Here is a 25,291-nt window from a genome sequence, read left to right on the forward strand (position 1 = left end):
ATCCTCCACACATGTCCTCTGGTGTTGAAGCAGGACAGAAGGATGGAAGGGCTGAAGTGTCCCCTTACTTAGCTGCCCCTGGTGAGGGACTGGTCCTCTTCATCACATGGGTTGTTGTTTCCTTGAATGACATGGACTGGCCTTTGGCTCTCCCTGTGAGGCTTCGTCTCATGGGGAACACACATTGGTTTCGTTGTGGAGTGTTGTGAGGTCACCCCTACATGTGTGGGCCATCCCCCTACATAGGTGTTGGTATGTAGCACCAGCTTGGGCTCTAGCTGCTTCCCTCCTTTCTCTCCCCAATCAGAGACAGTCCACCCCTCACTCCCCTTTTACTATGATCATCTCATCCGCTCAGAACCCACTTAGGGATAATGGCAAGTGTAGTCCTGCTTCCCAGGGTGTTCTGTCAACCCGGGGGGGAACAGACGCATCCTGTCACACCTGAGAGGCTACAGGCCCCAATCTCCTGCCTCCTTCTCCAGGTCTCAACAGCATCAGGTACTCTGCTGGTTCATGGCTCAGAAACTGTGAAAGAAAAAATAATTTTTTTTTTCAACGTTTATTTATTTTTGGGACAGAGAGAGACAGAGCATGAACGGGGGAGGGGCAGAGAGAGAGACAGACACAGAATCGGAAACAGGCTCCAGGCTCTGAGCCATCAGCCCAGAGCCCGACGCGGGGCTCGAACTCACGGACCGCGAGATCGTGACCTGGCTGAAGTCGGACGCTTAACCGACTGCGCCACCCAGGCGCCCCAAGAAAAAATAATTTTAATCTATTGGTGTTATTAGGAATTATAAAAATCCTTCCCAAATCTGCACACCTTGATTTAAGTCTACTAAGCACACACTCCTCAGGAGAAGGGCCGGGTGAAAACCAAAAGTAGAAGTCAAATTCCATGCCAGGCTCCATGCAGCGGGCAGGGTAGTGTGTGGTGCCTTCATGGGAGAAGTGAACCCAGAGCTCCTCATAGGCAGAAACCCGGAACCAGCACGAACCAAAACAATGTCAACTTCAGAGATGACAGAAATCTGGGGGAGGACATTAGACATCCCAGCAAGTAGGATAAGATTTAAAGAAAATAGGATAAAGAGCTTAAGTCACTTTGATTTAAACCTCAAAGTACAGGGTGACTCAGCTCCAAAAAGTGGCATCTTGTACAGGGGTTGTTAGCCTGTCAGGTTAGTTCTCTGCATAGAAATATCAAAAGTTGATATACCCTTGAAACCCCTTAGCATGATACCATATGGGAGATGCACATTTCTCAGTACGTTTCATCAGCCAGTGCTTCCCTAAATGCTCAATGGATCTTTGACTCCTAGTGTGACCATCAGCAGAAGCAGATGGTCCCAATGAGGTGCCATGTTAAACCCCAACACATCTCTTTAATAAACCTAGACCCACAGCCTATGTGGTGAGACACTCACACGACAAGAGGCCCAGGAGCTGAGGTCTAAGGAGGGAACAGCAGAATCCCCCTCTGTTCCCATCTCATGCTCACTCCAGCGCATCCACCAAAATTCTTTGGTTTCCTTCCCTCTTCTCTCTCAAAAGTGTATAGTTGAACATGTATAACTTTACTGCACATGTGATGTGATGCCCATTAAAATATATAAAAACTACTTAAGCCAAGAAAGAATATGAGAAAGGAACACACCATGATCTTAGCCATGGCAGTCCTTAGGTGCTCTATTATTCAAAGTTTATGTAATAAGCACATACAACATTTACAATGGTAAGTATGCCATTGGGTAGTTGCAGGGAATGATGGTGCTTACAACAGGACACAAGCATATAGTAGGCCCTAAATATATATTATCTCATTATTATTATCAGGAAAAAATAAAATTTACCTCACTGCTGTATGACAGGAAAGAGGTGGCAGAGGAGATGGGCCCCCAGCAGGGAGGCCCCTCTCCACCCCTAAACCTGCAGAAGTTTCATGGCCTTTGTTACCCCTGCCCACAGATGACTGGAATGTTTTCACTGAGGTAGGATCACAGAAGATTATACTGCCCATATGTCAACCCCAAAAGGATCTAGAAACCTGGGAGAAAAAAGCAGGAAGGTGAGAGGGGGTAGTTAAGAGATGAAAATAATTTCCAGAAGGAATTTGATTAATGCTGTTGTCCTGGGCAAGGAGGAGTTCTGGGCCAGCATCCCTCCTAGGGCAGGAGAAGAGAGGAGGGCAAGGCTTAGGAGCTCGGGCTGTGCATTCCCGCTGACCTAAGATGTCAATCCCAGCCCTACCATTAGGACAAGTTACTTATTCCCTTGGCCTCAGTTTCCTCATGTAGAAAACGAGGGATAATAATAACACACACCATGGGGTGCCTGGTGGCTCAGTCGGTTAAGCGTCCAACTTTGGCTCAGGCCATGATCTGATGGTTTGTGGGTTCGAGCCCCGTATCAGGCTCTGTGCTGACAGCTCAGAGCCTGGAGCCTGCTTTGGATTCTGTGTCTCCCTCCTTCAATCCCTCCCCCGTTCATGCTCACTCTCTCTCTGTCTCAAAAATGAATAAACATTAAAAAATTTAAAAAAATAATAATAACACTGCATCAGGATGCCATGGGGGATAAAAGAGGTACCACAACTGCAGAGCCTGGTGTGGAGTGGCACTTCTCAGCTAGCACTGTTATCTGCACCCTAAAATTCCTGCATGATTATGTGTGATTATGAGTGCTTGAATGATTTGGAGTGTTGAAATCTATAGACGTACATTATTGTTTAAAGCATATGTTTGCAATACAAATTGAAATGTGTCACCCTCTATCATCTATTAAGTTGGAAAGTGTGGGGTGCCTGGGTGACTCACTCAGTTTAGCATCCATCTCTTGATTTCAGCTCAGGTCATGATCTCACAGTGTGTGGGATCGAGCCCCGTGTCTGGTTCCGTGCTGAGAGCATGGACTCTGCTTGGGATTCTCTCTCTCCCTCTCTCTCTGCCCCTCCCCACTCATGTGCTTGCTCTCTCTCTCTCTCTCTCTCTCTCAAAATAAAATGAATAAACTTTAAAACATATATATATATACACTAGTGAGAATGTGGGGAAATGGACACGCCTTCTCTGTTGATGGGAATATAAGTGGCACAATCTCTGGGAAGAGCTATTTGACAACATGTATCAGTTCCCTTAAACATGTCCAGTCTCGGGCAGAGAAGTCGTATGGTGTCACAGGGTTGAGCAGAGATGGGAACAGAATGCCTAGTGGAGGTGAAAGGCAGAAACCAGGATGGGTCCAGGGAATTAACAGATCTTCTTTAAGGAGCCCCAGAAATTCCGGGGAGGAGATATAAAATGTGTGGTCATGCAAATTGTCATAAACAATTATTTGGGTGTTAGAGAGAATGCCAACCCTTTAACTGGAGATGCAGAACTAGTGTACCTCCAGTTGCCAACTGCATATCCCTTCCTGGAGGCCTCAAATGCATCTTCCACTCCAGCACACCCAGGATGGACCTATGGACTGACCACACTCCCCACTCAAACCGTTCATCCCCACTGTTCCAATCTTAACAACAACAAAAAACCACCACCATTTACTAGTTGTTCAAGTGCCAACCCGATGAGCTATCCTTGATTTCTGCTTTTCACTTCACCAATACCACCAGCAGCACCATCCAAACCCCCACATCCAATCACTCAACGGGTCCTGTTTCTTCTGCTTTCAAAATACATCCTGAATCTAGTCACTGCTCTCAGTCACCACTGCTACTGTCTGATAGAGGCCACCATTATTTCCCACCTGGACTAGGCTTGTCAATTATTTTACTTCTACTCATAATCCCTCCAAATCATTCTCCAAGTAACAGCCTGGATGCTCTTTTAAAAATAGAAACCAGAATGTTAAGTGCAGCTGAAGAGAATTGATAAATGTGACTATATATCCGAAATTATTCTAACTTGAGCACAGAGTAACTAGACTAAAAGAGGTAAAATAGGAAAGGTATGTCAAGAATAATGGATGACAGGCTTAGAAGGACTAACATGCATCTTGTTAAAGTACTGGAGAAATGAATAGAAAGAGTGGAAGGGAGGAAATTTTCAATGAGTTAATAGGTTTGCATTTTCCAAAATTGGTGAAAGAAACTAAGCTTCAGACTGAGGATTCCCCACCAAACCCCAAATAGAATGAATAAGATTAAATCCACACCTGAGCACATTTATAGATAAACTAAGGAGTACTAAAACAAAGACCTGATATTATAAGAGCAGCAGAGAAAACAGAGGTCACCTACAAAAGACTGACAATTAGAGCTGAGATGGCAACGGCAGCTGGTGGAAGTCAGGCGACAGCCAAGAACGATATACTCAGAAATCACCTCTTAAAAACAAGGGCAGATATTGTTTCACACATTTCTCTCAATGGGTTTAAGAGAATTCATTAAAAAAGAGAGAGAGAGAGAGACCAAGTTGAGTCACATAATCAACCAGATTAAAATTCATCCATTTCTTTACATTGTCTCTTTTTCCTTGTCTCCTATCCCTCTTTCCCCACCCACCACGCTGGAGACACTCAGGCCTTCTTTCTGTTCCTCCAACAGCACACTCTGAGTCTTTCCTCCTACTCTGCCCCCTGCCTGGAGTGCCCTGTGCTTGCTCTCCTCTCAACCTTCAGGTCTCTCCTCAAAAAAATAGTCCCTCCAGCCATTAACATGACACCCTGTTCAATTTTGCTGGAAGCACTTATCTACAACTGAAATTCTTTTGTTTGCTTTTTTGTTTACTTGTGTGTTATGTTCCCCTCCTCACACCATTAGAATGTGAGCCCCATGAGGGCAGAAGCCTGCCTGCTTACCTCTTTATTGCTTATCCTCAACACCCAGGGCATCTGAAGTGCTCAATAATTAGTAGGGAAAAATCAATGAACGAGTATCTGGGTCACACAAGGTTGTGGCACCTCCTACTCCAGTATCCTCTGGTTATTTATTACGTCGAGTTCATGGTGGGAGAAGGGGCCAGAGCCACTGGTTCTGAGGATGAATGCTTCTTGTTTAACTATAGGAGAGCTCAGGATTCCGTCTGGGCTAGCAGAACAAGTTAACAGCAGGATGAGAAGCTAAAGCTTTTGGATCCTTGGCACTCGTCTAGGTGATTGCTTCAGATGTGTCTTGTCACCATCTCAGCAGTGCTATTTCACAATGGTATACAAAGGATGAGAATTAACTTCATCCCAAAGGAACTCTTCTTGGGACATCTGGTCACATGGCATGTAGGAAGTGGGTCAATGAATAAGCATTCAAATGAGGAAATGTTGAAACATCACTGGTCCGCATTGCAAAGCTGAGATCCCTTAGCTTAGTATTCAAGGCACTCCACTCTCCAGCCTTGTTCCAGATCTGAGATCTCTCTTGACCTCAATTTCCCCATCTGTAAAATGAGAAGAAAATGATCAGAAAGGTCCCTTCCAGGCCTAATGGTTTAGCATGCTTCTCTTGGACATGAATTCCTTCCTGCAGCCAAACTGATCTAATTACTGTCTTCACTGTCCCCCACCTACACATAAACCTAAAAATTTTGCCTTTGATTACACTGGTCTCCTGCCTATAATGCTATCATTTCCTCTCTGGTCTTTGAAATAACAGGTGGCCTTCAATGGTCAATGGAATTTCTACTCCCATTCTTCTTTCTTATTTGTTCTAGCTGAAAATATTTCCTTTTTATAAACCCCTGGGCACGTACTGTCTCATCTAAGGCGTTAATAAACTATAACCTGCAAGCCAGATTTAGGCCATGGGCCAAATCCGTCTGTTTTTATAAAGTTTTGTTGGGACACGGCATGCCAGTTCATTTACATATTGTTTATGGCTGCTTTTACTAAAAGACTACAATGTCAGGGTTGAATAGTTGTTAACAGAAACAGCGTGGCCCACAAAGCCTAAAAATGTATTGTCTGGCTCTTTACAAAATCAGTTTCCAACTTCTGGCCAATCCATGCTTCTCAAACTTGATCTCTGTGTACAAAGATCCCTGCCAAGATCCAGACAGAAGATATCCAAAGCCACAGATCACCACAGTGTATCTTCTTGCAGCATCAATTTGAAGAATGGGGAGGGGGGAAAATGGTTAATGAAATATAAATGTGTACCTTAAAGCAAACACATTTATCTTACAAAATGGAATCTAGCATTTGCATGAAATTGTGACTGAAAAGCCCGAATGTGACCCAAATTCCAAGCTTAGGTAGGACCTCTTCACATTGTTCCGACTCCCTCACTGCTAAAATGTTTTAGTATAAAATTCTGGGAAAAACCCATCTATGCTATTAGATTTGAAGTGAAACCACCTGAATTTTTGTATCCTTACCACTCGTGACCTAGTGCTTTACTAAGGAATGGGGTTATTTATCAAGGTAAATCCTGAAAGGTCCGCCCCTGTCAGGATGGTTAATGGGGTCCTGCATGATGGCAGGACCAGGGGACTTGACCTGCAGAGGTCTCATTCACTGTAGGGGATTTATGAGTGCCTTGACTGTTTCTATGGCAACAAAAAGACTAATAGCATTTTGTTACATTAACAATATTTGCCACAATGTTATTGCCAGTTCAAGCCACAAATTAGTTCCTTCCTGAGCTCAAGGCAGAACCAACCATACAACTGAAAGAGTGATGACCTAGTTGTTTTGTTTTGTTCGCCTTTCTCTTTTTCTTTTATTTATTTGCTTATTTATTTACAGAGAAGAAATGGGAAAAGAGATACTATAAAATTTATTCCAACCCTGGCTAACAACACCACGGCTATTCGTGTGCCCCCTTCCATTTCCCTCACCCCAAATAACCTCTATTGCATAAAACTGTGATCACTGTTTTGTGTTTGATGTGGTTGTTTATCTTTGTTTTGTTTTTAAAAGGCAAACATCCCTAGGAAAGGATAACACATAATATTACCAACACCTAGTAAGAATCAGGAGGTGGTTTTGGCATTGGGGGGTGGAGGAAGAAAGGCAGCCCCAGACTCCCAGCCAGGGTTGCAAGATCTGAGGCCAACCCCAATTCTGGCACCAACCTGCTGGGCTGGCCTGGGGGAGTCATTTGCCATTCCTGCACCTTCGTGTGTCTTTCCAGTAACATGAAAGTAGGGAGCTGGGTGACCTCCAACAGTAAGACTTACAGTCCAGCTGTAAGACTCTACAGTTCAAGGCAGCATAATTAATGGAAAGATCAAGGTCATGACCACATGGATAGGCCTCAATAACATAAACCAGACTGGAAAATGTTATGCAGAATGACTTATACTGTATAATGCCATTCTAGTTTTTTAATTTAATTTTGGGGATAGGTAACACAGTCCATCCATGTTGCTCAAAAAAAATATATTTTAAAATACATTTAAAAGTCTTCCTTTCTTCTTTCATCCTCCTCCTTTCTTCCCACATACAACACTGTTACTAGTTTTCATATGTAAACTTCCTGGACAGATAAGCTTAATTTTCCTCTTTGCTGCACAAAGGTAGCATACTATACATAGTGTTCTGCACTTTTGCTTTTTTGTTAGTATGTGTGGGAGAAATTTCCACTTTGGCATAGAGAATACCTTCATTCTTTTTTCTAGTTGGGATGTACCACAATTTATTCAACCAGTCTCTTATTGATGGGTGTGTGGATTATTCCCAGTCTTTTTATTACAAGCAGCACTTTAAAGAATCACCTTGAACACATGTGCTTTTGAAGATGTACACATATACCTATAAACAGATTTCTGGAAATGAAATTTCTCTTGTAATTTTGTGCATTTTACATTTTTTCAAAATTTATTTTGAGAGAGAGAGAGACAAAAAGAGGGGGAGAAGCAGAGAGAGAGAGGGTGAGAGGGAATCCCAAGCAGGCTCCGCACTGCCAGCACAGAGCCCAATACTGGGCTTTAACCCCGATCCACGAGATCATGGCCTGAGCCCAAATCAAGAGTCGACACTTAACCAACTGAGCCACCCAGGCTCCCTGGGGCATTTGCATTTTTGATGCAGACTGCCGAATCGCCCTCTAGCGAGAAGACATCACTTCACTCACTCACAATCAAAATTGGACTACCTCTTTCCTGTGGCCTCTTCTACACAGTGAGTTACCAAATTGTCAGTACTGGCCAATCTGACGAGGTTAAAAAACAGTATCTCAAGGTGATCTTAATCTGTGCTGCTCTTTTAGTGAATGAGACCGTGAATTTTTTTTGTTAAGAGCCATTTGTATTTTTTTCCTCTGTAAATGAATACTTTTAGCCCTTTTTCATATATGTAAACATTTAAAACACACCAGGCTATAGATGGCTTATGGCTGTGAACAGGTAATGAAGGGTGGGGAGGATATTCCCACTGGATAACCTCAACTGAGAGACTGGTTGCCTCCAGAGAGGAAGGGAGGAGAATGAGACAGGGGAGGGACACAAAGGGACTCCTGCTGCATATGCGACAATGTATTTCTTTTTAAAAAGACACAAAGCAAACAGGGCAGAAAGAAAATAGAAGAGGAAGGAAGGAACGAGGAAGGAAGGAAGAGAAGGAGGGAGGGAAAGAGAAAACAGGCTTTAAAATCAACTGAACCTGACCTTGAAGCTCAGCCTTACCACACACACTCTGTGGCCTTTGGCAACTCTCGCAACCTCTCTCATTCTCAATTTCAACACCTATAGAATGTAGATTAAGCCTACCTTGCAGAGTTAGCATAAGGACTGAAGATAATCCCTGGAAAACTGTGATTAGCACACCACTGTGGCTCAACAGTCACATCAGAATTGTAACATTAATTTGGCTCTTATTATTCAAATGTATACACAATGCCTCAAGCCAAAAGAAAAGTCTGGTGGCTTTTCTTGGCTCAAACTACCTCTTTTTCCTGTTGGGTTTCCCAAGCAGTCTTCTCGATGATCCCACGCCAGTGTCGTCCCCAGAGCTGTCTGACTGGGAAGCCCAAATGTGAGAGAAGCAAGGGTGTGGTCACGGGCAGGGAGGGGGAGTTTCCTCTGTGTTGCAAGCCCTGTTCCCAAGAGCTGTGACCTCTATTAGCACAGGCTGAGACTCTGGCTTCCCATCCCACTGTGGTGGCATCTAGAAAGCCCAAGCCCAACACACTCCTTTTCTAAGGACAAACCATGGCCCAGAGTCTCCCTGCCATCCCTCTTATAGGGACAATGTATGGGAGAATTACGACTGTGGTTGACCTGAAACCTGTAATCTCCGAGGCCTCAGAAGAGGCCATTCTCTCCCTCTCTCTTTGGTTCCGTGACATCTAGGAGCAGCAGACTGCCACACCTCACCCCACAGTGCTACTTCAACCTCTCATTGCCTCATTTCCCCAGACAAGATTCCTTTGCTGTAAACTTGTTGTATCAGCATGGGGAAGAGTCAAGCAGTGAACTTTGTACAGACTTCCTTATACCTTTGGGTTATTTCCTGAGCTGAAATTGTGTCTATTCTTTTTCATTATTTTGATCCTAAAACACCAGAAAACTAGAGAGGAGAGAAGAGAGGGCAGGAAAGAGAGAGAAAGGAGGAAAGAAAATGGCAAAGAGGGAAAGAAAAAGATTCAAAACAGATGGCATCTGAGCCATGTAATGTACACTCTCTAAAGAGAAAGCTCTGGAAGTAACCTAAAGGTCTGCCTTGGACACCACCACGTCCCCGATTAGTGGCTGGACCCACTACAGGAGCCAATGCCAGGTGTGGGGTGAGCATCAAGTAATGCCTACTCTGTTAACATCTGGAAGCTTCACCGAGCCAGCAAAGACAACACCCTTCAATTATTGGCAGCAATGAGCCCATAATAACCCATCAATCAACTCACGAAAATCTTGGGGAAACCTATTATGACTATTCATGGCCGGGGAAGGTTGCTTTATCCTTGGCAGAACTGATTTGAAGGGAAATTGTAAGCCACACAAAGTTTAACTTTCTTGGCATTTGTGAGTATTTCTCTCTTGTTTTAGCGACCTAGAAACGGTAAAGCCAGGAACCTCTCTCTGTAGCATCACTCACAGGCCTGCCAGCATATTTACTGCCAGTGCCTCACCTCTCTTCCCTTAATCCAAATTTCCCTTTTATTGGCCTCATTTCCCAGAGCTCTTTGCTGGGAGACAAACTACCTGCCCTGAGAAACCGATTCATTCTGAAGTGATAACAGATGTAGTGGTAGGCAAAATAATAGCCTTCCAAAGACATTCATGCCCTAATCTCCAGGATCTTTCCATCTTTAAAGGAGAATGTGCAAGTGGGATTAAGGTTAAGGACACTGAGATGGGGAGGATATCCTGGATTATCCAGGTAAACCCAATCTAAGTAAGTACTTGGGTCCTTAAAGGTTGGAGAACCTTTCTCTGCCAGGTCAGAGAGATAAGAGGGGAGAAGAGTTGAGGACTTTGAAGACAGAAGAAGTGGGCGCAAGTCAAGGAATGTGGGTGGCTGCTAGAAGCTAGAAATTGCCCTCAGTGACAGCCAGAAAGGAAACAGGATCTCAGTCCTACAGACGCAAGGAACTGGATTTTGCAAACTCAAATGTCCAAGGAAGCCGATCCATTCCTAGAACCTCCAGTAATGAATACAGCCCCACTGACACCTTGACTTTAGCCCAACGAGACCCATGTTGGGAACCTGACCCATAGAACTGTAAGGTAATAGATGTGTGTTGTTTAAACCACTCGTATTGGTGGAAATGTGTTATTTTCTAGCAATAGAAAACTAATAAGATGCTAAGATGAGACTCAGTCAACAGGGCTTTCAGTCAGTTTATTTTCTTAAAAATTTCTTAACGTTTTTATTCATTTTTAAGAGACAGAGAGAGACAGAGCATGAGCGGGGAAGGAGCAGAGACAGAGGAGACACAGAATCCAAAGCAGGCTCCAGGCCCTGAGCTGTCAGCACAGAGCCCAACACGCAGCTCGAACTCACGAACTATGAGATCATGACCTGAGCCGAAGACAGACGCCTAACCGACTGAGTCACCCAGGCGCCCCTCAGTCACTTTATTTTCTGAAGCAATGATGATGTTACAGATGAGAAAAAAAAAATCTTGTTTATGTTTTGGAACAGGCAGATTGTTTTACAGTCACGGCCAAGCATATCATCCACTGTGTTCATTCACCTGTTCCATAAATATTTATGGGATGCCAACTATGGACCAGACACAGCTTCTGACACATATGTCTCCTTCCGGATCATGTCTACACAAGTGGATTCAGTCAGCAAGTCTGTCAACAAGTATCCACTGAGCATCCACAAGTATTAGTACAAGGGCAACTCAGTTGAAATTCACTGAAGGGGTCTTTCAGCTGCCTGGGGAGGGGCTAGGAAGCCTTCTAAATTCTGCAAAGGGAGACTGGAATGAGACAGCATTGGAGCCTGTCTCCACAAGAGCTAGGAGGTATTACTGCCTCCCTTTTACCGATGCAAAAACTGAGGCTCAGAGGGACTAATTGGCCAAGTCACAATGCTCCTAAGTGATGGAGCTGGAATTTTTGTTAAAATTTTAATCGTAAAATACACATTGCATAAAAGTTACCATTTTAAAGCATACGCACTGTTCAGTAGTATTAAGTACATTCACATTATTGTGCAACTCATCTCCAGAATTCTTTTCATCTTGCAAAAGTGAAACTCCATACCCATTAAACAATTCCCCATGCCTCCCTCTCCCCAGCCCTGGCAACCGCCACTCTACTTTCTGTTTCTATGAATTTCACTATTCTAGATACTCCATGTAAGGTGGAACCGTACAGTATTTTTTTGTACCTGGCTTACTGCACTTACCAGACTATCCTCAAGGCTCACCCATAGTGTAGCATGTGTGCGTCCGAATCTCCTTTATTTTTAAGGCTGGATAATACTCCATCGTGTGCATATACCACACTTTGCCCACCCACTCTTCTTGATAAACACTTGGTTTGCTTCCTTTTTTTGACTATTGTGAATAGTAGTGCTATAAACATGGGTGTACACATATCTTTGGGACCCTACTTTCACCTTCGGATATGTACCAGTGGATCCGGAGTTTGAACACACATCTGTCGGACCCTGACATTCATTCTATTTCCAGGATGCTTCACACACAGCCTGGGCGAAACTCTGGCTTTCGATGCTGCAGCTAACCGAATACACGAAACGTGTTTGCTCACATTCCATTCTACACAGGTCAGACGAAGCTAGTTTTATTTTATGACTTCCCAGTGACTAAAATGTAATCAGATGTGCTGCACTAAGGATTAAACTCAAACTTCTTGACCCTAGAAGATCTGGCCCCTACCTACCGTACTAACTGCATTTCCAACCATTTGCTATACTTCAGTCATCCTGGCTGTTTCTATTCTTCAAACACACCAAGCTGGAAGCTTGTTCCCACCTCAGGGACTTTGCATTTGCTGTGCCTTTACCCTGGGACTTGCATAACGGGCACCTCCTCATCACTCAGGTCTCAGCTCAGATGTGACTTCCTTGGAGTGCCTGGGATGCTGAGTCGGTTGAGCGTCTGACGCGGGCTCAGGTCATGATCTCGCAGTTCAAGAGTTTGGGCCCCATGTCAGGCTCCGTGCTGACAGCTTGAAGCTGGAGCCTGTTTTGGATTCTGTGCCTCCCACTTTCTCTCTCTGCCCCTCTCCTGCTCACGCTCTGTCTCTCTCTCTCTCAAAACATAAATAAACATTAAAAAAAATTTTTTTTTAATTTTTAAATGTGACTTTCTCAAAGAAGCCTTCCCAGACCACCCTTTGTGGAGTAGTACCTGCTATCCCCATCTACCATATTGTTCTGTTTTTCTCCATAACTAGTTAAAATTTCATTGTTGTTTTCCAGTTTATAATCTATCTCCCTCACGAGAATGTAATTTCCACACAGAGATCTTATCTGTCTCATTACCCCCACTATCCCCAGAGCATAGAACAATGCCTAACATGTACTTGGTGCTTAATAAATACTATATTGAATAAAGAAATGCATAAGAATCTTTCACTGCACCATTGTTTACCATATCAAAAAAGTAGAAACGGTGTGAATGTCCATCAGTATGAAATGGTTAAGTAAAAAAATATGGAAAATTCTACAGCCATTGAAAAGAGTTAAGAGAAAGTGAAATTACTGATGGGAGAGAATGACTTCAAGGTGTGATTGATTTTTTCAAGCAAGCTGCAAAACAATAAGTATGCTATAATTCTTGTTTGGTAAAATATCAAATATAGATATATGTATATATATATATATATAGTTCCAATTATATATTTGGAATTATACTTATGAGCAGTCATGCCTGGAGAACAAGACTGGAGATAGAAGAGAGAGAGATTTTCTTCTCACTTCATACCTCCTATATTGTCAAAAAGTTTTACAATTAGCTTCAATTGCCTTTACAATGAAAAAAAAATGACTATTTTGCTGAACTGTTTAGGAGAAAAGTATACTGTGTTTACAATTCACTTTGAAATATAAAAAAGATAGAATGGATTGATAGATGGACGGAGGATTAGATGGTTGGATGGATGTGTGATAAAGCAAATATACTAACATCTAGACGTTGAGTATGTAGGTGTTCACTGTGCAAGTTGTGCAATCTTCTGTGTTGTTGAAAATGTTCTTAATAAAATTGGGGGCTGGAAATCTTATTCAATGCACATTTCTCGAATGCCTATTATGTGTCAGGCATGCGTTGTAAGTTTCATTTTATTTTTATGCTGCTAAAGTGGCACTAAATGGCATTTGGCTCAACGGCCATCATCATGTCCCCTCCCCTTCATTCATTCACAGTCAGTCCACAGCTCTCCTAGCATCCTAGAAAATAAGGTCCATCAGTGTAGCTGCCCACGTTTGCATTTAGGTTTCCCTGTGTTAAAGAGCTCCGTGCCCCAGATGGAGACTGGATCTGAGTGTTAAAGAATCTGTATTTGTTCAAGTGAGGCAGGAAATAGGCAGCACACTCAAAACAGTTGGCTGGAAGGAATTCAATGAGGGACTATCTACCGAGGTGTGGGCAGAGTTAAGGAAGCAGCTGGGAAAGGCAACACACCCAGGGAAGCCCTTACCACCCCTCATCCCTAGGCCTGAAGGAGCCAGGCAAGGGTGAGGTTCACAGAGATCAGGCCCAGGAAAGATGTGGGTGTAGGCAGCAGCCACTTCCAAGGTTGCAGTGAAGGGGGCAGCAGAGGATTCATGCCCCTATGTCTCTTTTCCCACACGCCCATCTGCTGATACCTCCCATCGCCAATCTTCACTGGAATCCAGGGAGCAGAGGCATCCAAGTGACAATGTCCTTGGAGATCAGCGTCTTGGGTCACGAAGTGAGGCAGAGCATGAATCTGGGGGTGGGGCAGAGGCAGGGGCAGGCAATAAAACAAATTTTTTTGAAGGCAAATATTATAACTGGAAGAGACAAATCAAACTGATCTTATAATTTATCAGGTGGTCTAGGTCACTTAGAGAACGAAAGAAGTTATCACTAATAATTATACCAGATCTATAGGCCAAGCCAGTACTGTATGGCCCCTCTCCTTTAATCATCTATTCCAATCCCTTCCATTTGTAGATGAGGACTGAAGAGATCCAGAGAGGTAAAGTGACCTGATGGAGGTTGCACAGCAACTCGGGGGCAGAGTTGGAAAAAGTCTCGACTGCTGACACCAAGGCCAGAGCATCTGATGCTTCATCTGTTGGTTGTTCTCGGGCACGACGAAACATACCCCCAGTCTGCTGCAATAAACTCACGTGACTCTGGGAAAAAGACAGCTCACTCTTCTGTCCCAAGAAGCATGTGGTTTGGAGCTGCTCTTTTCCTCTTATTTTTTCTTCCCCCTTTTTGTGGTCAGATACTGGGCTAGCAGGAGGGGAAGCCCTCAGGTGTCGTGGGGTTTCACTGCTGTTTCATTACATAAGCGAAAGCCCTGCACAAGGAGAATGAAATACAGAGCAGGGCCATCTGACAAGCTCTGTGGCCGGTCCCAGGACTGTCTCAGTCACCCGCTGGGCTCAGTTCTGGGAAGTATTCCTTCAGTACACTCCTTGTCCAACAACTATTTCTTGAGCATGTGCTAGGTGCCAGGCACCGTGCTATGCACATGGTACATAAGAATGGATGAGAGAGGCCCTAGGTAGCTCAGCTGGTTAAGCATCTAACTCCTGATTTTGGCCCAGGTCACAATCTCATGGTTCCTGAGTTTGAGCCCCATGTCAGGCTCTGCGCTGAAAGCAGGGAGCCTACTTGGGATTCTGTCTCTCCCTTTCTCTCTGCCTCCCTCATGCTCTCTCTCTTTCTCTCAAAATATAAATAACCTTAAAAAAAAAAAAAAGAATAGATGAGAAAGACTGGGTCGCTGCTCTTACAAAGATCCCATTACGGTCAGATAATAAACATACTTACAATAAATTAATCATAGATATGGTTAATTCTAGAAAGGAAATAGAGCTCTCTGATGAACAGTAAAATAATAGCTGACATCTATTAAAGTCATCCTTTGTCCACATCACTTGGTGAAATAGATATTACAGGTTTCCCACACTATCTGAAAGTCGAACATTCCTATGAAATGGCATGAAGTCAAGGGCATCCGCCCCTTTCTGAAAGTTTGCATTACACCACTTTGCTTTCACAAAAGACCTTTGTTAGTTCGTTAATGGCTTTTTTTTATAAAAGTGAAAATCCTCTTGAGATTCCTTTTAGTTGGTGAAAACAGGTACTAATATAGGTCTTTTGTAAAAGTGAAGTGAACTTCAACTTTCGAAAGTGGGGGATACCCGTATTAATATTTCATCTTATAGATGTGGGAAGTGAGGCACAGACAGGTTAGGTGACTGCCCAAGGTCAAACAACTGGTATATTTCAGAGTTGAATTTGAACCCAAGAGTCCTGCTTGGAAGCCTCGGTTTAACCACTTGCTGTCTTGGACAGTAAAGGCCCAGAGCGGAGTGCAGGCTTTCAATGCTCTTGCGTTTCTGAAGAAGCCGTTTATAAGCTGAGGTGAGGCAGAACAAGCCCTAGAAAACCTGGTAGAATGTTCTAAGCAGAAAAGGAGCACATGTCAATAGACAAAGGTGGGAAAGAAACCGGTGTATTCTATAATCCGTCAGAAGGCCCCGAAGATTGGGGCAGAGACTGTGGTTTATTCTAGGTGCACCTTACACAGTGTCTTCGCAGGCATACATTTTCTCATATGATCCTCAGACAGCCTAGTAAAGCCAGTCCAGGAAGTGTTATTATCCGTGTTGTAGAGAATACTATGCATTGTTTCTGGAAACCCAGGGACAGAGATGAGACCGCCCCCCATGTCTGTGGACTCCTGCCAAGGGCTCTTTCTACTCAACCTCACAACGAAGGAGCCAGCCGCCCCTTTACTGTCCCGATGGTCCCTGAACTACAATGCGCCCCTGTATCCCCGGCAACTCCTCCTTCTCCTCCCACTTCAGAATCTACCTCTCTGGCCCACAACTTAATTTCTTGGGGAATCTGACAAACAAATCTGTTCTCATCAGCTAATGGGTAATCAAGCTCTGTTGGAACCTACAGTCAACTTGTTTTTATATGCCTGTGAGAACTTACAGCAGCCTTGCTCTCTTCCAGTCATAAGATCAGCCTCCAGCTATTAGCATTTCCTTCTCTGCCAAAGTGGAAATCATTAGGTGATTAGTGGCCCCTTCCCAGAGGAGCCTGGCCAGGGCTTGAGCCTTTGGTTAACAGGTAGCAGTTTACAGATGCCAATAAACCACGCGCAGTTCAAATCAGCTAATTCCTCATCTGTGAATATGATCTTGTCCACATTCAGAAACCACCTCCAGGACATGGGGCAGGAGGCCAGGATCCCCCCCAGGCCTCTCAGTTCCTCATGACAGCATTCAAGCTTTCCACGTCCTAAACACAGCCTTCCTCTCCATCTCAACTCATCCCACTTCCCACCTGACCTTGGAGCCCAGGCACACAGGACCTTTCACACCGCCTCGCTGCCCACTCTGCTTGTGCCATGCTCCCCACCTTCTTCACTGGGCTTTCTCCTTTACACCTGCTACAATACAACCCAGATACCACCCACCGCGGAAGCCCTCCCTGACTGAGTCTGTGTTACATGCCCCTTCTCTGTGCTTCCGTAATCATAATGAATAACATTCTTTGAGCATTTCTGATACACCACACACTCTATTAAGCATTCTACGTGGATCCTTTCAATCTGATAGCAAGTCAAAGAAAGAGATTCTATCATCCTATTTTACCACTGAAATACACAGGCCCATGACTGAGCAGAAAGTGCTGGAGGCAGGATACAAACCCAGGCAGTCTGACTTCAGGATCTGGATCCTCACTATCTGTTGTGCTCACCATCTCGACTAACATGTACAGGTGCCAACAGCGTGCCTCCTACAGCTGAGCCTTCACATACATTTTCTCATTGAATATTCATAACAGTCCCATAAAATTGAGTCACTGCAAGGGAGGTGTTATTATTAAGTCCATTTGCAAGGTGAGAAAAATCAAGGCACAGAGTGGTTTAATTATTTAGCTAATCCACACATTCAGTAGAATGCATGACCATGTGCTAAAATTGCCCAGCTTAGCTGAGGCTGTTAGTAATCTACCCAATACCCCTTCTCCCCCTCTTTCATAATAACTAAGACTATATTGGTGGAGGTAGCACTGGGCCCTTTTAAGAAAAGAAACAACTAAACAAACAACACCTCCTAGTCACCTTTGCAGATAGGATGGGTAATGAAGCATAAGTCAATACCTTAGTGACAAGCTTCCAGGAAAGTGATTCAAAGAGTATATACTCAGTCAACATGCACCCACTTGTATTTTCCCCTCTCTCCATCTTCCTGCCTGAGATATGAAGTCTGGCTCTCCAATAGCCACTTTCTGACCAAGCAATCCTAAGAAAAAAAGGTGGAGCAGAAAAAAAGAAAGACCCTGCGGTCCTGGTGACAGCACAGAGCTGGCCCCAGCATGTGAGGCGCCAGCACTGGTAGGGATCAGCCCAGCATCCAACCTGCCCGCGTCTGGGAGGGCAATGCTGGCTGAGTGCCAGGAGCTCCGCTGCTCCTCTGCTTTGCACAGTGGTGTTGCCATATCCACGCCTGGGAAACCCAGGGCCAGGAGCCAAATTAAACATGGAAAGTGAAGTCAGCAGAGCACCCGAGCCAGAGCTGGCTGTCGACTTATGCAAGACAGCCAGACTCCCAAGTATTGCAAGTTGAAGAATTACATCTCCACCCTCTCCTTACCACACGCGGGACCCTGCCACAGGGCTGGTGATGCCAGTGAGATGTATGGCTCACCACACCCATGCCCCGAGGACAGTGGCTGCACTGGCTGTTGGTATCCCAATACCAAACTCTGGAAGCCTCGATTTCTTCATTGGCACAGTGGAAAAAACACTGCCTATTTCCCTAGGGGAGCTGGTGAGATGGTCAAATACAACAATGAATAAGAAACCCTTATAAACAGTAAAACATTATACAAACCCAAGACAGTGCATGCATTCATTTTTTTCTGGGGCCTTAGCTTCCACAATTATGAAAAATGCTGTTTAGATCCCACATTTTATATTTGTTACAATCTTTTCTACACTTAAATGTAAGCCACGGATAAAAGGCTTTTCTGAAATGGAAAAAGTGAAAATAAGGTAGGGGTTTTACAGGAGTGGAGAGAAAAAGTAAAGAGTATGGAAGACAAAATATATACGAACAAGACCACACTTTTGCCATTTGTAGCCCAGGGGGTGGCAAAAGCCAAAGAAGATGAGGTTGGTTGCTTGATTGGCTGGTTCTCTGACGATAGAATAGTCAAGCTTATAGGTTTAGATATTTATAAGAAATTAACAGGGGTGCCTGGGTGGCTCAGTCAGTTAAGCATCTGACCCTTGATCTTGGCTCCGATCATGATCTCACAGTTCATGAGTTCAAGCCCCATATCAGGCCCTGGGCTAATGACACAGAACCTGCTTAAGATTCTGTCTTTCCTTCTCTCTGCCCCCATCTACTTGTTCTCTCTCTCTCTCTCTCTCTCTCTCTCTCAAAATAAATAAATAAATGAAACAAATAGTTTTTTAAAAAGGAAAATAACAGTAGTTAATTCCTTTAGGGAGAAGGACTAAGTTTGAGGGGCAGAAACTTTCACTCTTTATACCTTTCTAGGTTTTTTTTTTTTTACCACAAATGTACTTTTTTAACTTAAAAAATATTTATATGTTTATTAGGAGTTTAAAATGTGATCAACAAAAATATTTAAACGGCTTTAAGATTGTCATGGTTCTCCTCCCTGTCCCCATGCCTCGCGACCTCCCACCCACTGTGGGGCCACCACATAATACAAAACCCAGAGGTTTTAGTCTGGTCATTAGGCTCTGGACATCTTACTGATACTGTTGTTGGAGCCTGGGTCATGTGCCCATTCCTGTCCAGCCTCATGCTGGTGCTGCCCCTAGGGTGTAGTTGCAGGGACACTGGGCATGGAAACGTGAATTCCCACTATTTGTCAATCCCCCAGGGCAAGATCAGAAGGGATATAATTTAACCCAACGATGGCATTAAGTCATGGGAGGAGTTGCCCATTAGCTAATGTACCCATTAGCAGAGGTTAGCTTATCTGATTAGCTCATTGCCACCACCCACTCCAACCAACAGAAAGCAGAACCTGAAGAGAATAGATGAAGGGTGTGCTAGTTTTGATGGGAGGCAAAACATTTAAATATTGGAGCTCAAAAGGACCTAAGAGATGATCTAGTCAGGAGGCTGCAAATCCAAAAGCTCTGGCTTTATTTATCCTTTTTTATTGTTGTGGTGTGTTTTTCTTGCAGCTGAAGGTCTTCATATGCACTTTTCATTGAATTACCCACTTCTACCTGTTATTCTTTTCCTACCTGCCTTCCATAGCCATGTTATCTTCTTGGCCCATGAAGTGGGCCCAGCCAAGGCCAGGGTCCTGCCTTTCGACACCTATCCTAGTGCCCTTTGGTTGGGGCTAAGCATCTAAAAGGATTACAACACTAGATGCCCACAAGAGATGCAGGGCACCTCAAGGAGAAAGGGATACAAAAAGGATTAGAAAAAAATTGGACATGGGGCGCCTGGGTGGCGCAGTCGGTTAAGCGTCCGACTTCAGCCAGGTCACGATCTCGCGGTCCGTGAGTTCGAGCCCCGCGTCGGGCTCTGGGCTGATGGCTCAGAGCCTGGAGCCTGTTTCCGATTCTGTGTCTCCCTCTCTCTCTGCCCCTCCCCCGTTCATGCTCTGTCTCTCTCTGTCCCAAAAATAAATAAACGTTGAAAAAAAAATTTAAAAAAAAAAAAAAAAAAAAAAAAAAAAGAAAAAAATTGGACAGAACAATCTCTCTGAATCTCAGAAACCTCTAAGTATCTCCTATATTGGAGCTAATACTGCCTATTGTACTGTTTGGGGGAAATCTGATCTGAGAAGGCAAATGAATTGCCTGAGATACAGAAGATCTTCAATGGGGATTTCTTTCCTTTCCTATTCAGAGATTTAAGATGCTTCTCAACACTCGTGCCTTGTGACTCCACATCCCTTACCTGAAGAAGTATGGAAGAAGTCAACTATAATTAGGGACTTTCAGAGAGGTAAATTGAGGCACAGAATTAGGAAGTTCTCTGTCCCCAAACCTTGCACTTGGGACAGGTGCTTCCACTACAGCTGTCACCCACTTGTCCAGTCAACATCAGCAGTGGGAGCTATGTCACCAACTCTACAAAGGAGCTGGGTACTGCATGGTGTTGATCCTGCTGGTATTGGCAACGGACTCCACACAAGTGGGTCAAACAACGGCAGAGACCAGTCACCTCAAGCAAGCCAAGAGCTTCCTCACTGGTTTCTTTCCCTGCTTTATTCTTTTGGAGAACAATACATCCCACAGCCAGATTCTTGGCTTCTGGGTTGTCCCGTGGGTTAGTTCACAGTCGGCCCAAGGACTCTAACCCAGCTAACCATCTCGGCAACCGAGCTAAAACATCAGTCAATGGAGGCAAACTGATTGTTTGAAGTCATGGAAAGCCACCATCCAGGGGCTGGTCACCATACAGCCTCATGAGCTATGTGCCCAAAAAGACTGCCCAGCTCCGTTGGCTAGTCCGCCTGCAAGACTCCTGTGTGTGGGGCCAGGCTCCTGTGCTGATCTACCATGCTTAACATTAACCCAGTTTTAAATGACTAAGTAATCAAATTGCAAGAGAAACCAAGGGTCTGGTCCTGACTGAAATCTTGGCATTTCTGCCACTAGTAACCAGTGACCTTACATCTGAGCCCCTCTCTTCTTTCACTCTCTCCTCATGATATTATCTTTCTTTGGATTTTCCATGGAGTTTCCTTTCTTAGCAGCTGGTTCCTTGGGTTTTTATCATTTTACACTAATTTCCTCTTTATCGCTAGCCTAAGTCTCAACTCTTCCCTCTGCCTCCTCCACATTACTTTCTTCCTCCTTTCCTCTTTCCGATCTCCTTTCTGTAACCATTCCTTGAAATGCTTCTGCTCTTGATGAGAAGTGAAGAAGGGAGAAGGGAGAAACAGTAGAGTTTACTGGTTAAAAGCAGAAGCTTTGGTGTCAGCTCTGAGTTTGAAGCCAAGAATTTGCCACTTAGCAACTAAATGACTTTGGACACATGATCTAGCCACTCTGAACCTCAGTTTCCTCATCTTGACAACAGATGAACCAATACTCATTTCATGGGATCAAGCATAATGCTGTGTGCGTAAATTATTTTGTTTGCAAAGTGTCTAGCATATGATATACCATAAATAAGGTTTAACTTGGTGAGGGGGAAGGTATTAACATAATCTTTGTTCTCTATCAAGTTTAAATCAACAGGCTTTAAACTGGGTTTCTTGAAGGACTGTCTCCAAGACTTGCCAGGGATGGGAAGGCACAGGGCAAGCTTACTTATCCTCCTCCTTTTCAAAACAGATTCCATTTTCTCTCTTTTGTATATTGGGTCTCTGAATAACATTCTGAAATAAGGATCTCATGCCCATGAAAAAAATTTTCTGGAACTGGTTTTAAGTGACTTTTCACCTGTACTTTTGCCAGAATTCTCCTATTTTTGTTCACTCCAAATGAGTAGGTCCCTGACACATAGAACCTACTAGATTGTTGTTCTATTGCCTGTTGCTTCCCTACAACTTGAAGCCTCTTTCTCTCCACTAAAAAGCGTACCTGATATTTTGTATTCTGCAATGAAGATTTAGAGGAGTTTGACCAGCCAGTCAGGTCTGTACTGGAAGTTTGTTCTCAGGCTTCTGACTGTTAGATAGTGAAGGACAGTATATTAGGTGCTTGGTTTCATTTGAAGAAAGCTGACTGCCCACATTCTGTACCATTTGAGAAATGTGGTTACACCCAGAATTTCACACAAGACCCTGTGGTTGCAAATTGAATCTGAAAAAGTGTTGTCTATACTAAACGAGGTTGTTTCACTACCTTAAAAAATGTTTATCTTAAAAAATAAAAAGCCTGACCTTATTGAAAACAGACCAGGAACAAAGGTCATCTTTATAACCTTTAATTCCTTCAGTGATCCCCTGGTGGGAAAGGCCTCTGGAACCCGTTACTCACAAATATAGGTACAGCCTTCAGTGAGGTTCCAGGCTAGTGGCAGGTAAAGTCAAAGGCCTCCTTCTCCCCTTGTATCCATTTTGCACCCCATGTTTGTATTCCTTGTGTTTTGCTGAGGGAGGTAAGAAGCTCCAAGGAAGGTGCCTCGGGAGGAGATATCCTACATGGTTTCTTGTCCCAGTGGTGAGCCCACACGAAACTGCGTGGGGTTCAGGTGAGCCCCTATAGGATTAATGTTCACGAAAGACAACGTGCACAGCCAGTGCTGCTTGAGGACCCAGGAAACCGAAAGGGACATTTGACTAAAAGTTTAGCAGCAGCACAGCTCAAGACAATATATCAGTGTAGACCCAGTGCCTAACATATTGCTGACACCCAACAGATACTCAGGAAAGAGCTACTGAATGAATGAGTGAATAGAGAGTTGGGGAGAGAGCCATTCTCCCTGCCTCCCCTACCTATTCCACAGTAGTCCACAGTGGGGCTGATGGCCTTTCTGCTTTCCCTCCTGTTTCCCTCCAGTCCATGCTCCACGCCGCAGCAAAAGTGATCCATTTAAAACATAAATCAGGTCTTGTCACTCCCCTATTCAAACCCCCCATCTAGGTAGGACTTAAACTATAACCAAAATCTTTGCCTTGGTTTTCCAAGTCTATGGGGTGTCATCTCTAACTCCAGTGACCACATTCCTTCTCTTATTCCCTTATTCTCTGTACTCCACCCACTCTGATCTTTTGCTTGGTTCCCGGTTAAGCCAAACTCACACCTGCTTCAGTGCCTTTGCGCTCTCTGTTCCCTTAGCTTGAAACAATCTTCCCCCAGATTTTTCAATGAGAAGATACTTTTTTTTGTCATTCAAACCTCAGGTCAAATGACACCCTCTCAGAGTGGCCTTTCTTGTACACCCAATCTTAAGTACCCATCTATTCATTCTCTACCACATCACCATTTTCTTTTTCTTCACCTGTAGTAAGCATTTGGGAATGTTTGGCTCCTGTATTTGTTTTCATGATTGCTGTCAGGCTTGTGCACTATAATGAAAGGCCCTTCTCTACTGTGTTCACAGTTGATAATTCTCCAGTGCCTGGAATAGAACTTGGCAATAGAGGGCCCTCAATAAGTATTTTCTGAATTAATGAATAAATGTAGCATAGCATCCTGAGGGCTTGGGGCAACAGCAAGTGAATTCTCCCAGGGCACCAATGCATCATACGCAGCACACAGATGCCTCAAATAAAAGGTCCAGGAAGCAAGAAATATGAATGACAATAGCAATACAATGACACCAAGAAAATCCTCAAATATTTGGGTAATAAACAGCACATTTGTAAATAACCCACAGGTCAAAGAAGAAATAACAAGGGGAATTAGAAAATATTTTAAACTAAATTAAAGTGATAAGAAACTTTAGAAATTTGTAGGATCCAGTTAAAGGGATCTTTAAGCACTTAAAGGGAAACTGACAGTATTAAATACCAATATTAGAAAAGAAAGGTCTAAAATCGAATATTTAAGTTTCCACTTCATAATATTAGAAAATTAAATGCAAATGAAACCCAAAGTAAATAAAAGGAAGGAAATAATAAAGATAAAGGCAAAAAAAAAATTAAAAGGGAAAACAAATATACTAAGCAAAATCAACAAGACCAAAAGCTGGTGCTTTGGAAAGACCAATGAAATTGGTTAGGCATACTAACCAAGAAAAACGATGAAGACCCAAATTACCAACGTTATGAATGAAAGAGGGATTATCACTGCAGATCTATCAGCCATTAAAAGGAATAATGTAATATTAAGAACAACTTTCTGACAATATATTTGACAACTTAGATGAAATAGACAAATTCCTTGCTAACACTCACTCAGGAAAGGGAAAACTTGGATGGTCTTAAATCTATTAAAACGGGGAGCCTGGGTGGCTCAGTCGGTTAAGCATCTGACTTCAGCTCAGATCATGATCTCATGGCTCGTGAGTTTGAGCCCCACGTTAGGCTCTGTGCTGACAGCTCAGAGCCTGGAGCCTGCTTCCGATTCTGTGTTTCCCTCTCTCTCTGCCCGTCTTCTGCTTGTGCTGTCTCTCTCTGTCTCTCAAAAATAAATAAACGGTGCCTGGGTGGCTCAGTCTGTTGAGCATCCAACTTTGGCTCAGGTCATGATCTCACATCTTGTGAATTTGAGCCCCACGTCGGGCTCTGTGCTGACAGCTCCGAGCCTGCAGCCTGTTTTGGATTCTGTGTCTCCTTCTTTCTCTGCCCCTCCCCCGCTTGTACTCTATCTCTCTCTGTCTCTCAAAAATAAATAAATGTAAATTTAAAAAATAAAAATAAACATTAAAATTTTTTAATCTATTAGAGAAATTATATTCATAGTTAAAATCCTTCCCACAAAGAAACTATAGGTCCAAATGACTTTCCTAGGGAATTATACCAAACATTTAAAGAAGATATTGAAGGGGTTCAGAACAGGACCCCCAGAATATGCTACTGCTTTGGTATGTGGATTATTTTGAGCTGAAGGCACTGAAGACCCTGAAGGCTCAAGACAAACTTTTACCTCTCCCCCTCACCCCCCGCCACCTTAACTACATATAATAATCCCAATTAAGGGGTGCCTGGCTGGCTCAGTCAGTGGAGAGTGAGACTGTTGATCTCAGCATCATGAGTTCCAGCCCCACATCAGTGTAGGGATTACTTAAAAATAAAGTATTGAAGAAGGAGAAGGAGGAGGAGGAGGAGGAGGAGGAGGAGGAGGAGGAGAAGGAGTAGGAGGAGGAGAAGGAGTAG

General features: G+C 43.7%; 1 long non-coding RNA gene across 5 annotated transcripts in view; it reads right to left on the bottom strand.

Moving 5' to 3' along the window:
• Positions 1–25,291, bottom strand: part of LOC123611405 — a 97,704-nt gene that overhangs the window by 39,465 nt on the left and 32,948 nt on the right. For 4 of the 5 annotated variants that reach the window (XR_006718654.1, XR_006718649.1, XR_006718646.1 and 1 more), the window contains exons 3-4: positions 4,804–5,375; positions 1,857–2,050 (exon numbers count right to left, since the gene is read on the bottom strand). This is a non-coding gene — a long non-coding RNA (uncharacterized LOC123611405). The remainder of the gene's footprint in view (positions 1–1,856; positions 2,051–4,803; positions 5,376–25,291) is intronic. The other variant, XR_006718647.1, reaches the window with a different exon arrangement.

This window comes from Leopardus geoffroyi, chromosome A1 (assembly GCF_018350155.1).
Source record: "Leopardus geoffroyi isolate Oge1 chromosome A1, O.geoffroyi_Oge1_pat1.0, whole genome shotgun sequence".
Classification (NCBI taxonomy): Eukaryota; Metazoa; Chordata; class Mammalia; order Carnivora; family Felidae; genus Leopardus; species Leopardus geoffroyi.